The 14,835-nt window shown below is 45.5% G+C and overlaps 1 protein-coding gene across 2 annotated transcripts in view; it reads left to right on the top strand.

Moving 5' to 3' along the window:
* The first annotated feature begins 450 nt into the window (after positions 1-450).
* The window catches only part of NCAPG2 (non-SMC condensin II complex subunit G2), a 269,347-nt gene continuing 254,962 nt past the window's right edge, over positions 451-14,835 (top strand). The window contains exon 1 of one of the 2 annotated variants that reach the window (XM_069211162.1): positions 451-597. The gene's annotated coding sequence lies outside the window, so the exon portion shown is untranslated. The remainder of the gene's footprint in view (positions 598-14,835) is intronic. The other variant, XM_069211164.1, reaches the window with a different exon arrangement.

The raw sequence follows: 14,835 nt of genomic DNA, 5'->3' as shown, positions 1-14,835 counted from the left end.
TGTTTTCATAAAAGGGAGAGAATGTGGCGTAACTGCCAGAGCTGTCGATAATGCTGCTAGGGAATCGGGCTCGACCCGTGGCGTCGACCCACCCTCCTGTCATTCTGGGCCAATCACTTGCTGTTCCCGTCCCTACTGAAAAAGGATTGTGTATTTGTGTAGCGCAACTGGTGCTTATAGAAACCGCTTGAATACCTTCAAGTCCTGTTTGAACTATGTAAAAGCTGCAAAAATAGAATGGATAACGTTAAAAACGTCACCCTTCCAGAATTGATCATGCTCAGAAAGCACTAGCTGTCTTTCACTTTTGTCCTTTTCAAATAATCCTGACCGGACATACTTCAACGCGCAGCCATATTGGATTGGGATACTTATCGATTGTCAACAAAAGGGATGCTTGTAGCTGCGCTTATTCCGCCTATGAAAGAGCAATGACGGCACTTCCGGGGTAGGCGAAATCGGCGGGTGCCGTAGTGGCGCTTGTTTCAAAATATCAACGGGGAGGGATCGTTATTGAAAGTTTATCACGGAGGCTGTCGGCAAAAAAAGGAAAACCGAAATAGGGGCGCCGACACATCTAACACCACTAGATTACAAGTAAGTATACGTGTGCTGGTGGAGATATGTAAGGAAGCAAAAGTAAAAGAGCAGCATTCTGGCAAGGATCTCATAATGTGGGCAAGACAGACATTATAGGCTATAGGCATGATGGTGCCTAGTAGTTCAGCAGACTCATTTTTAGGAGGATAAGATTACCAGCGCTAGAGACCGGTCATAAGCAAAAGTGATAATACAGCCCGGTCATAGAGAAGGTGCTTTGTCGGGAGTTGCTATTATGTGTACTATGGAGCAACTGTAAAGGCTGGTCAGAGTAACTGGTGGCGCAATTACTGGCACAGGTGTGTTGGCGTACCTCTCAATTCATGTGCACCAGCTTTGCTGGCAGCATTCATTTAAGTGGGGCGTACTCACAATTTATGTTTGCCCACACAGTGCAGGTATTCATGTGATACTTATTGTTTGTGCTTATTTTAAGCACTGAATAAATCAACTTAAGAGATGTCGCGTTTCTTTAAAGTAGCATTTCTTTGAATCAAAAGTACTGTCGTTCTGCAATTTTGTCGTAAGGTAGTCTAACCATAACGTTCAGTGTACTAGTGAAACTACTGAGAAAGAACCACTATAAAGGCAGATTGGAGAGAAGAGGGCCACAGAAGTGCGATGTTTGCGTCTTAAAGTGAGGTACGTTAAAGTACACAGAATGGTGTTCGATGTGTTAGATAACACCAAAAGCATACTTAGCTATATTTTTTTCCCCACCAAAATGAATTATATATTTTTTTTAGGTTTTAAACCACTTAGAAGGACCTTATTGACATCACCAAAATGATCCTTCACGATAATCCAGTCTGCTTTCAAAATCGAGTGACATGGCATTCGGATGATCAGTTTCATCTTAACGCCTAAATGGAGAGTCTCTGTATCCTAGACTTATCAATAATTTCAACCATATGTGGAATAAAAGAAAGGGGTTTAGGACTTAAGGCCCCGGCTACCCAATCTCCATGAACTGCCTTCTAGGTCCTATTTTATTGCCTAAATCAGTAGCTCTAGCAAATATTTGAGTAACAATTGGTAAGTGCAGATGGGATTCAGAGACCAGAGAAGTCACAGCATAATGTGGAGTTGAGTCAATGGAAGGTGATGGTCAGTGGGACGCTGTCTGTTGCCCTTAATTTCCTGGGTTTAGTTTTGCTTTGCTTCAGAATATTGTATTTCTTCTCCAATCTTTATTTTGTTAATCATTGATTGCTCATTAATATTTACCTGTATATACTCCAAACTACTGACAAAAAAGGCATATATTGTGGTTAACGTTTAGCTCACAAATGTTAGCGTGTCTGAACTTATTTGGATTCTTATGTTTAATTCTTAAGGGGACGTGTTAGAGGTTCGATAGACCTTATGGCTGCTCTTAGAGTGAATCCCACCATAAGACTCAATTTCAATACAAATCATTAACAATAGCAGTTAACAGTATCAATAACCTTTTGAAGTCAGTAATCTCACACACCATGACCGCTTTGGCCATGAATAACCACACCTTTCTTGCAAAAGTTGAAATGTTTATTTCCCTATATTAGCAATGCTAATATCACAACCTTGTATTGCAGTGTTTACTGTTTTGCCGAGATTTATTGCTTGTTTGAATATAATAGCTGGTCCACTTCCTCTTTCGCCTATACGGTTTTGTGTGATGTTTTGATATTCTGGAGGAATGGCTTCATGCAACACTGGCCATGTCATCTCCCAACCATGATACTGTTATGAATAGTAAGTCAGGTTGTGTGTCAGTGAGCACATTTTAGATATGGTGCTTGTTTTTTTATTTTTTAGAGTGATTGAGCATTTATAAGCAGGCAGTTTAGAAATTGTGTTTTGGTGGTGGCGTCATCTTCTTTTGGAGAAGGGTGAGCAGTATCTTTTGAGCTTGTGGCAGGTGTGTTATTAGTTGTGATAACTGTATGAGGGTCATGATAGTGTTGTTTTTTCTATATCGTGTTCCTCGTCCAGCAGGCTCAGGAAGCGTGTGTGTGTGTGTGTGATAGAAGGTAGCTTAGCAGAGCAGCTTAGGCTGAACTAGGAGACACGCAAAGCTCCTACTATACCACTGGTGTCATATGCACAATATCATAAGAAAACACAATACACAAATATACTAAAAATAAAGGTACTTTTATTTTTATGACAATATGCCAAAAGTATCTCAGTGAGTACCCTCAGTATGAGGATGACCAATATACACAAGATATATATACACAATACCAAAAATATGCAGTAATAGCAAAAGGAAGTAATGCAAGAAGTGTAAAGTTACAATAGATTGCAATAGGAGCACATAGGTATAGGGGCAACACAAACCATATACTCCAAAAGTGGAATGCGAACCACGAATGGACCCCAAACCTATGTGAGCTTGTAGAGGGTCGCTGGGACTGTAAGAAAACAGTGAGGGTTAGAACAATAGCCCACCCCAAGAACCTGTAAGGTAGGTGTAAAGTGCCCCCAGAGAGCACAGAAGTCGTGATAGGGGGATTCTGCAAAGAAAACCAACACCAGCAATGCAACAGTGGATTTCCGGACCTGAGTACCTGTAAGACAAGGGGACAATGTCCAAGAGTCGCGACAGTGTCGAGATTGGGCAGGAGCCCAGGAAATGCCAGCTGAGGGTGCAAGGAAGCTGCCACCGGATGGAAGAAGCTTGGTGTTTTGCAAGAAAGAAGAGGACTAGGAACTTCCCCTTTGGAGGATGGATGTCCCACGTCGTGAAGAAGCTTGCAGAGGTGTTCCCACGCAGAAAGACCGCAAACAAGCCTTGCTAGCTGCAAGGGTCACGGTTAGGGTTTTTGGATGCTGCTGTGGCCCAGGATGTCGCCACTTGGATGAGGGGACAGAGGGTGCGCCGAGCAAGTCAGGGAGCCCTCACAGAAGCAGGCAGCACCCGCAGAAGTACCGGATCAGGCACTTGGAAGATGAGTGAACCGGAGTCCACGCGAAGTCACAAAAGGGAGTCCCACGACGCCGGAGGACAACTCAGAAGGTTGTGCACTGCAGGTTAGAGAGTCGGGGACCCAGGCTTGGCTGTGCACGAAGGAAATCCTGGAAGAGTGCACAGGAGCCAGAGCAGCTGCAAATCACGCGATACCCAGCAATGCAGTCTAGCGTGGGGAGGCAAGGACTTACCTCCACCAAACTTGGACTGAGGAAGTCACTTGGACAGAGTTGCTGAGTTCCAGAGACCACGCTCGTCGTGCTGAGAGGGGACCCAGAGGACCGGTGATGCAGTCTTTTGTTGGCTGCGGTTGCAGGGAGAAGATTCCGTCGACCCACAGGAGATTTCTTCAGAGCTCCTGGTGCAAGAAGGAGGCAGGCTACCCCCAGAGCATGCACCACCAGGAAACAGGCGAGAAAGCCGGCAGGATGAAGCGATACAAGGTTGCTAGTAGTCGTCTTGCTACTTTGTTGCGGTTTTGCAAGCGTCCTGAGCAGTCAACGGTCGATCCTTTGGCAGAAGGTGAAGAAGGAGATGCAGAGGAACTCTGATGAGCTCTTGCATTTGGTATCTGAAGAATTCCCCAAAGCAGAGACCCTAAATAGCCAGAAAAGGAGGTTTGGCTACCTAGGAAGGAGGATAGGCTAGTAAGAAAGGTAAGAGCCTATCAGAAGGAGTCTCTGACGTCACCTGCTGGCACAGGCCACTCAGAGCAGTCCAGTGTGCCAGCAACACCTCTGTTTCCAAGATGGCAGAGGTCTGGGGCACACTGGAGGAGCTCTGGGCACCTCCCCTGGGAGTTGCAGGTCAGGGGAGTGGTCACTCCCCTTTCCTTTGTCCAGTTTCGCGCCAGAGCAGGGCTGGGGGATCCCTGAACCGGTGTAGACTGGTTTATGCAGAGATGGGCAGCATCTGTGCCCATCAAAGCATTTCCAGAGGCTGGGGGAGGCTACTCCTCCCCAGCCTTCACACCTATTTCCAAAGGGAGAGGGTGTCACACCCTCTCTGAGGAAATCCTTTGTTCTGCCTTCCTGGGCCAGGGCTACCTGGACCCCAGGAGGGCAGAAACCTGTCTGAGGGGTTGGCAGCAGTGGAGACCCCGGAAAGGCAGTTTGGCAGTACCCGGGTTCTGTGCTAGAGACCCGGGGGATCATGGAATTGTCTCCCCAATGCCAGAATGGCATTGGGGTGACAATTCCATGATCTTAGACATGTTACATGGCCATGTTCGGAGTTACCATTGTGACGCTATACATAGGTAGTGACCTATGTATAGTACACGCGTGTAATGGTGTCCCCGCACTCACAAAGTCCGGGGAATTTGCCCTGAACAATGTGGGGGCACCTTGGCTAGTGCCAGGGTGCCCACACACTAAGTAACTTTGCACCCAACCTTCACCAGGTGAAGGTTAGACATATAGGTGACTTATAAGTTACTTAAGTGCAGTGGTAAATGGCTGTGAAATAACGTGGACGTTATTTCACTCAGGCTGCACTGGCAGGCCTGTGTAAGAATTGTCAGATCTCCCTATGGGTGGCAAAAGAAATGCTGCAGCCCATAGGGATCTCCTGGAACCCCAATACCCTGGGTACCTTAGTACCATATACTAGGGAATTATAAGGGTGTTCCAGTATGCCAATGTGAATTGGTGAAATTGGTCACTAGCCTGTTAGTGACAATTTGGAAAGCAGAGAGAGCACAACCACTGAGGTTCTGGTTAGCAGAGCCTCAGTGAGACAGTTAGTCATCACACAGGGAACACATACAGGGCACACTTATGAGCACTGGGGCCCTGCCTGGCAGGGTCCCAGTGACACATAGACTAAAACAACATATACAGTGAAATATGGGGGTAACATGCCAGGCAAGATGGTACTTTCCTACAGTGTGTTGGTGGTTGACTTGGTGGCTGAAAGTGACATAGTGAGTTTACTTCTTTTTGTAGCGTAGCCTTGTTGTGTAATAGATAGGGGATGGGAAGTTGTTAAGAGTGGCATTTTGTTTGTGATATGTGTGCAGATAGGCCTGGTTTCTGGTAATTGTAGAAAAACAGCTGCCATGTGCACAGTTGCTGTTAGTGTAACAAAATATGTTCTTATAACTTGTCTTCAGTTTTGCGTTAAGTCTTTTTCCACACTGGGGCCTTTAGAAGCACGCTTCTAAGTGAAAAAGAACACTGTAGGCTAGTATTGCACTTTTCTTGTGTATATGGTATCCTGTCAGGATGCACAGTATGATTTAAGACATAAGACCCTTAAAAAACATAACATTTTTTTCTTTTTTTTCTGGTCTCTGGGTTACATTTTTAAGTCGCTGCTTCTCTGAGAACAATGCTTCTGGTGTTACATGAATTTCATTGACTAGTGAAAGAAAACATTTTCAACACTCAGAATATCCCTGATGACTTACCAGTGATTTTCATTACTCTGGGCCCTATCGTCGTCCTACCAGTCATTTTCATAAGTCAGGAAAACAACCAATATAAAACGATGAGCTACGTCCACCCCTGGCCCCAGGCACCATGGGCAACATAGATAACTTAGTATTGTAGCACCCTTCATAATCAACCTAACAAAGATTGGAAGAAGCAAAGGGAAAGTATGATTGTAATTACTGGTAAGCGTCTATTGGAACTAAGGGCATTGAAGGTTACTAGCAAGTAATCAGGGTTGTCATTCAATATCACTGACATTGTCATTACTTGTGAGGTATACCCAAGCAAGATTGGGCTGCGTTATGAAACAAAAGTCAAGCGCATACCCGGGAACCATGCAAGATACATTAGTTTAATGGAAAATTGTTTATTTCTTATTAAAAAATACTACTTAAAACTCCCACACCAGAGTTCTTTTTCTCATTGTCATCATCTCCTTGTAGTCCTTAGTGCTGGACAAAAATAAAATTGATGATGGCAAGTTGCTACCCTGCAGGTCTCTGCTAAAGGCGCAACTAACTTCTGCCCATCCAGCAACCAAACTGCTGGTGGATCTTCCCTGAATCCTGTGTGGAAAAAGAATCTGAGTGCAACCAACTACTGATAGTCATTGAGATGGCTTTTTCCCTCGTAATGCAGCTCCAAAAGTCAGAAATAAAAGACTAGACTTCCTAACGGGTTGGGATCTTTTTAAATGCATTTGAAGGTTCTTCTCACCATATAGTAGGTGCAAAGGTTCACCTCCCCCGGAAGGAAGAGGAAAGAAGACTGATAAAATCACTTGTTGTGTTAGAATTACTTTATCTGTCAAAAGACTTAAAATTGGAGGCCTACACCATTACACTCCTAGTTCACTTATTCTCCATGCTGGCAGTACTGCAACCAAAAAGTCCAGCTCCATTGTTTTAAATAATAAGAAAAACAAAGGGGAAAACAAACCTCTGCCACTTCAAAAGGATGTTTGTGCGAACATCTGAGTAACCAGATGTAAATCCCATGGAATTTTCAAAGGCCTGGACAGACAGGACGAATCAAAAACACTTTTATAAAGTGGAGAAGCTACAATTTCTCCTTCACACACATTTTTCCAAGGTTTCCAAAAAGATGACCATTGAGGTTTAAGAATTAGAATGGAAGGAAACTCACAACTTAAAGGACAAATTGAATGAGAAACACACCACTTTTTAATAACTTTTCTGGTGCCTACAATGAGATTTCATTGTTGAGAGGCTGCAGTATTTCTGGTTAAACTCTAGTAAGTGGATGGGAATGACTGTCAGCTTCCCGATTAAGTGATGGAGGTATTTCCAAAGTGGACCTAGTTTGAACTCCTAAGGAAAGGAATCCAGAAGAAGATGGCACAGTATAAAGGGGGCCACTGACTTCATTATAAGAAACTAGGACAGCCTTGGCCAAAATATGTCCTCCTGTGTTCCTATTTTGATTTTGTTCTCCTAATGGTCTGAGGATTGGAGACAACAGAAGCTTTTGAAGGCATTTAATCAGCAGGGCATCTACTCATCATCGAAAACAAAACCTCAGAATTTAAGCATTTGCCTGAGACACACAGTTTGTGAAAATGAGTCCAAAATGTTTAGCAAAGCTTCTGAAATACAATAGGTGATAGAATTTCTTGTGAGGGTGGAAATATTGCTGCTGAGATGATATGCAGTGAAACCACTTTCAGAGACAAGTCAGCTGCACTGCTGCCGCCGGTAAAGATATGGGTTTTGTTCCTCGTTGAAGTTTCGCATAGGAGACCTTCACCATGTTGCCTGTTCTTACTAACACATGAATTCTCTTTCGCTGAATGTGAGCATAAAAGCTCCGTTAGTTTCTGCCAGTTAAACAAATGATGACTCTGCCAAAGACCAGTGTCCCTGTAATGACTGTTGGTTCAATGTGTTCATTTGCCCCGCTTGCACATCTCTTGTCATCCCATAGGTGCTTCCTGGATAAGAAAAGAAAAATAAAAAGGCCTTTTACCATGTTTGCATTAAGCTGCTAACATTTAAAAACTTGTGGATACTGGTACCATTTTCTTGAACTCGCAGGAGGCTTGTGATTAGTGTGAGTGAATATGGAGCAGGATTGGGTACAGATGGAGTCAAGCCCATTGACCATGAGGAGGCATGACACCGTGTGATCCTGTAACTTGAGCCACACGTGCTGGAGCATGCAACATCTGTAAAAGGAATGATCCTAGGCAAGAAGTTGCTGTACGTCTGCGGTCTGTCAGAAACACTGTATCCAGACCATACAGAATCTTGCCTCTTTGAAGATTAGATTTTTCCAATTTAGCAAAGACTTTGCCTGGTTGAGGTATCTCTGAAGTTCTTTTTTTTATTTTTCAAATTTTTTTTTGGGGGGGGGGACAGTTTTATTGAAATATAAAAGTACAGTTCCGTTCAAAAGGGTAAACTGGTTGCAATGTGTACAGAATCGTTTGCACATAATTTTCATGCATATCCTATGAAACACCAGCTACATTACAGGAGCAAATAGTTAATACTTTAAGATACATTTATTTATAATATAACTGCCAATAAAACCTGTTTATGATAACCCAGTTGTGTCCTCCATGTGTATATGTAGTTGGTCCGGATAGGCCTGATCCCTAGGTTCAGGTTATGGGGAATATGAAGGGGTGGAATTGACAAAGGGGAGTTTACTAGGTAGGTCTTATGTATCACCCTTTGAGACGTTGGGTACCTCCGGGTGGGAGTGTAAGTCTCTGAGCAGTGTTTCCCAGTCCGTAGTTATGAGATATTTTCACGGACTCCTTATCTCTTCGCGTCTTAGAGCGACCGCCTCTGCTCGACCCCCATTTAAGTGTCGCTGCCCGCCAGTGTGCCACGCTGGGCAATGTATGGGATATCCAGTGCATTGTAATAAGTCTGCGGGCCAAGAGCAATGCCAGGTTTATAAACCTATTGCTGATTTTTGTAGCTAATGACCTGTGGAAAAGGCCTAACAGTGCCCTTCCCTTGTGGGCAGGGCAGTGCCACAATCAAGTACACCCAGAACATGTGTTTGATATCAGCTCCTATTTGTTGACATTGTGAGCATGTGGACAGAGAGCCAAACATACGGGAGAGGGTGACAGGCTTAAGATACGCTTTGTACAATATATTATGTTGAATATATTGGAACTTTGCGTTTCGGGCACGCTCCTAGGGTACTCGGTGATTTTCCTCCCAATCCTTCATGGCAATCTCCCTGCCCAAATCCCCCTCCCATTCACTACAAGTTGTAACAAGCAGATCCTGCACAGCTTGTGTGAATGCCTGAGCAAACTGTTAACAATTTTTGCCCCTGCCCATGGTGTACAGTAAGTGGATTATTGGGTGTGAGTCCGGCTCCGTGTCTATAATGGCCCAAAGTCAGACCACCTTCACCAATAGATGAGCATGCACCAGGAAGTGCCCTGCAGGCTGCTGATATTATTCTCAAAGCTGCTGGTATGTCAGCAGCGAGCCTTCGTGAAATAGCACTCCCAGCGTGTCCACTCCAGCCTCTGTCCATTTAGTCATTCTTCTCTCTCGCAGTATCCAGAGGAAACTGGATATTGCCCTCAATGTGATAGCCAGTGAGTGGCATGAGTGGCACTAACTTCAGGGTGCAGTGAAAGCTGTTATTTGCAATCTGTAGTAAACTATTCGCCCCTGGCGGTGGGCATGCACGGGACAGGAATGCGCTCTGCAGGTCCGTCTGCGCTCTTGTCAAGTCCAGAGAGGCCAATTTGGTGTAGCGACCCGCCAACCAGTATGTAGGCCTCTGCAGTTGTACAACTAGGTAGTAATGCTCGAGGTTAGGAGTGCCCAAACCCCCATTGTTATGGGAAGCTGTAAGTTGCAAAGCACTACTTGACTGCGGCCCTTATTTCAAATAAAGGACCCCGGTGCAGAGCATGAAAAGTAGACCTGGGAATGTTGTTTGGAAGAAATATAGCAGGCGAGGGAGTATTGCCTTTTTCGCAAGGGACACTCTACCCTGGACCGTGAGTGGGAGTGTGCTCCAAAGGCCATTTGAGGCTTGTGTGATGATAAAGCCTTTGTGAAATTGCCAGTTAGGAGCTCGTGCCTGCTGTGATGTATGCTAATACCCAAGTATCTGAGCGTATGAGGCTCCCATCTCAACTGGTGACCTTCTACAATAATTTCCTGCGGGGGCAATGTGGATGTAACGGGACTAAGCAGGATTCTGCCCAATGTATCTGAAGCCCCATGAAAATCCCACTGGATTGCCCGTATGGGCTCAATGCCTTCCCTAATGTCTCATATGTAAATCAGGATGTCATCGGCATACAGAGAGGAGACGTGCATCTCCTCCAATAATGGGATACCCTATCCATCCACCAGCTGGCGCAGCTTTTGTGCCAAAGGCTCCATGACTAGGGCAAAGGGGATAGCGAACAACCTTGTTGGGTCCCCCGTTTGATCTGGAACGGAGGGGGAAAGCACTTGCCTATTTTTTTTCCCTTGCCAGTGGATCTATGTAGAGTACCCGGATCAACGACTGAAGCCTCCCAACTAGCCCAAATGCTGACAATGTTGAGAAGAGATTAGTCCCTTTCTAACATATTGAATGCCTTCTCTAGATCTAATACCAGACATGCTGTGAATGGCCAGTGGGGTGGGGCCAGCTCCATCACTCTGTGTAACCTGCAGATGTTCAGCATGGTGGAACTTCTGGGGATTAACCCGTTTTGATCTGGATGCACTAACTGTCTCATTTGTCCATACCGGCGGCCCGCTAAAATCTTGCTCAGTAGCTTGTAATCCGATCCCAACATGGACAGTGGACTGTAGGAGGAAAGTTCTTCTGGGTCTATACCCGGCTTCGGGAGAGAGACCAGGAGTGACTCCCTCATGCTCTATGGTAAGCGGCCCTCATCCAGCACCATTTGATACAGTGCGAGTAACTTAAGGGCGAGGTGATGCTCGAGTGCCTTAGTTCGTTAGGAAGCGCACCTAATTGTGGTGTTTTGAGGGTAGTTGCACCCCTGATTGCTCCCTTAATCTCAGTACCCCTCTGGGGGGTGGGGTGGGGTATTGAGATCTTTCTCTAGAGGCGTTAATGTAGGGAGTACAACCCCGGCTAGGAACCCATGTATGTTATTGTGTTTGGGCAGTTGGAGGGGATTATAAAGTGTGCGGAAATGTGATGTAAATGCGTCCTGTATCTGGGATTGCTGCAAAGCTAACTCTCTTGGCAAGATACAGAATCTTACAATGGGAGCCGGGGGTCAGTGCTACGCAGTAACCAGGCCAGCAGACGACTGGCCATGTCATCTTCAGCATGAATTTTGGCCTTGTTCGACGTAGTCATTGCAGCGCAATTGCGCCACCAGGCTTGTGTGCATGGCTAATGCAGTGTCCAGATCTGTCTGCGCTGTGGGGTTGTCCCTGGCTGCAGCTACAAGGGGTTTCGGAGATGACGCCGCTTGCGACTGGTCTCTGTGCATCATCGCCCTTACTCCTACGACTGTGTGGATAAAGTGACCCTGAAGCACTACCATCATCACCTCCTAATCCATGAGTTTAGAACTAGGAGTGCCCCAATTCTCAGTGGTGTACGGTGTCAATGTTTTGTCTGCCACAACTCTTAATGCCTGGGCCTCAAATTATGCTGGTTCCAGTCGCTAGGAGAGGATTGGCGGTCTGGCAGCACCCCTCCCTAGCAGCAGCTGTAGTGGGTTGTGATCTGAGAATGTTTTTGCCAGTTATTCTGCCCCTGTCACTCGGAGGTGGGTCGTCGGATCACACAAGATCCTGTCCAGTCTAACATGCAAGTCATGCACCACTGAGTAGTATGAATAATCCATAATATTTGGGTATAGGGATCTCCAGTTATCCAATGGAGGCCAATGTTGAAGCCACTGTGAGAATAGTACTGCCGCCGTCTCGACTGGGGAGCCAGGAAGTGGGGGGTGCGATTGGTCCAGACGTGGGTCAAGAAGATAAAATCGCCCCCTAATATTCATGTTATATGAGCCCATTGTTTTAACGCAGTAGTGAGCTGAGAGAAGAAGGTGGATTGCACCGTGTTAGGAGCATATATACTGTCCAGTAACACTGCCTCCCCATCCAAGAGTCCTTCCACCAGCACACATCTGCCCTCCGAGTCAACGTCCTTTCTTAGTGTTTGGAAGGGACCTCCAGGGCAGATCCAAACTAGGCCCCCTTGCGCAAAGTCCGATTATCTGGTGCAGTAACATCGAACCCTCCACCTCTGTAAGGGTTCTTACCCCACCCCTCATCAAAGGTCTCTTGCAAGAAAGCAATCTGTTCACCCCTCCTCCGTAGGTATTGCTGCACAGAGTGCCTCTTTCTGGTGGAGCCCAGACCCCGGACATTGCTTATATTTCGTCATCCTGACTGCATATTAAAGTAAAGCCCCTTTAACAGCAATACCCATATCAGGCCGGTAAAGATAAATTGTTAGTGCATCATGTGTTTTAACCAAATGTATAACCGGAACTCCCAACCCAGGGCAATCCTGAAACCGGGGGCAGCCCAAACAGCGGACATTGCAACCTCTTGATGGGGCGCACCCACGCTGGTTGCCATGGGCTCCAACTGTGTTGAGGAGTCATTGTGAAAAAAAGAAAGGGAGGGGGTGCCCTGTGTTGTCAGGGGCTCAAAGCTGTATGTCGAAGGTGAAGAGCAGAAGATGCCGTGCAGGTACCCTGTGGGTGCGCTCCACCAAGATATATGCTGCCAACTGCTCTGGAGCCATTTGCTGCCCCAACAAGTGCTCAAAGAAGGCAGTGGGGGTCAGTGCCCTCCGCACCCTCTGGAAATCCCAAGATGCGGACATTCTGACCGGATCGTCCCTCCACATCCTCATCTTTGGCTTCCAGTTCTCGAACTTTAGAGGCAAGGGATCACACCTACCCTCTATCTCCTGGATAGTCAGGCGGAGCTCTGCCACATCCCTCTCCACTTGCGTGACTTTGCCTGCCAGTTTCTCCTGATCGGTTCTGAGAAGTCCCAGTTCAATAGCCGCCACTGCCTCCACCTTGCCGCTGAGCTCCTGTTTAGTGGTTATGACACAAGGATTTGGTCCAGTTTGGAATCAGTAGTGGATGCTGCCACCAAAGGAGGGGGGGGGTGGGCAAGGATCACCCATACCGGACTTCTGGGTGTTCCTAATGCCCGTCTTCTGTGCTAAGGCCCATTTTCAGTATGTCAACAGGCATGGAGTGCCACCCGGGAGGACCGGGATAGCAGGATCTCTTCTTGAGCCTCTGGATCTGGACAGTCTTGTGCAGCAGCCAGTTGTCTGCATTCAGGTGAACATTCCAACCTTGAAGATGATAAAGGGCAACTAGGGTAACCACAATTTTTTGATTGCTCAATGTTCTGGCTAGAGGTCAAATAGAAGGACTCAGAACTGAAAGTGCCAATTCATGCTCGAAACTTCTGTCCCTTCCATCCAAGAGTGTGGATTATTCACTTCCCTCCTCAGTGGCCTACAAGAGATTTTAAAATATTGAGTAGGATATGCCCCTTAAATTCCAGCCTGAAGAAAGTGACATCATGAATATGCCGTTCTCAATGAAGTATCCACCTCTTTGTCAGTTGTGTCTTTGATAATGATATTGTCTGCCATGAATGTTCTGCCAGTCAGACTTCCCATCAGAGAATGAACCACAACTTAATCCAGTAACTTCTCCTTGTCTTAGAAGGTATAAAGGTTTGTCATGAATTTAGTGAGATTAATTTAGTCCAGGGATTTCGACTCTTGGCAGATTCATTTGAGCAGATTTCAGAAATTGCCTCAACAAAGCCTCTGCAGAGTTACTTGCAAGACCTATTGTTCAAAACCCCATATTTTGGCAAACAAGACCAAATTCTTTGAATTATGACTTTTCCAATGTATGTGCCTTTCTGCTCATTTGAAACATTTTAGACTGCTCATCCGAATCAGACCGTATGGAGAAAGAGAATCCCTTTGGGGAACCAGAGCCCCCCTGGATTTGGATTTTTCCTTAATGCAGCCATAGTCTCAATGACAATCATCCTAAGTCTTTTATCTTCAGACTGCTTTCTCAATTTTCTTGCAGGAGAAGGAGATCTAGGTGTGGATGAGGGGCAGGAAGACTTGGTTTGAGTTGAGGCTTGAGGTGATGGCACTCTAGAATGTTTAGCAATACAGTCGGATCAAGGCTCAATAACTCTTTGCAGTTAGTAATCTCTCACCAATAATGTGAAAATGCTCAAAGAGTCAATAGCTCATCTCCATTCAATTTACTGACAAAAATATTTCTCCCAAACCCAGTGCTGAACACACTGTGCTTGCCTATTGGTCTGCCAAGCAAAAATATAAAGTAAAAACTATCTTGAAAACCAAAAGTGCACACGTGTACACAACGCCCTTACAATTGGTGTGCATGTGTGGAGAAACTCCTCTTACCTCCTTACTTTCTGTGTTTGAATAAAGTGGAAGAATATGGAAACATTTAGAAAGACATTATTAGGTCGACACTAACCCCTCATAGGTAATCTGGTACTTTCTGCATTTCCTGTATGTAAACAGAAAGGGCACCCATTATTTTTTATTTTTTTTAATATATATTCCTTTCACCGATATAATCAAAACAGAATTACCTCAATTATTTAAGTCCTTTTGCACCCCATTTCCACAAACCTTACTTAGGGCAAACAAATAAGAGATTTGACAAAGAGACTCAACCCCAGCAAGAGTCCTTGTGCTCCTCATATCATTCAAAAAGGGGGAGAACAAAAAGTGGAGCATGCGCTTGGTCGCGACCATGACTTGGTTCGCTGTGTTTTCCTGGTGTTTTTCCTGTCTGGAAGTAATTACGTCATCCGAAATGGC

Source organism: Pleurodeles waltl, chromosome 10 (assembly GCF_031143425.1).
Source record: "Pleurodeles waltl isolate 20211129_DDA chromosome 10, aPleWal1.hap1.20221129, whole genome shotgun sequence".
NCBI lineage: Eukaryota > Metazoa > Chordata > Amphibia > Caudata > Salamandridae > Pleurodeles > Pleurodeles waltl.
Note: the sequence above shows the minus strand (reverse complement) of the source record. Positions and strands in the feature narration are given on the sequence as shown.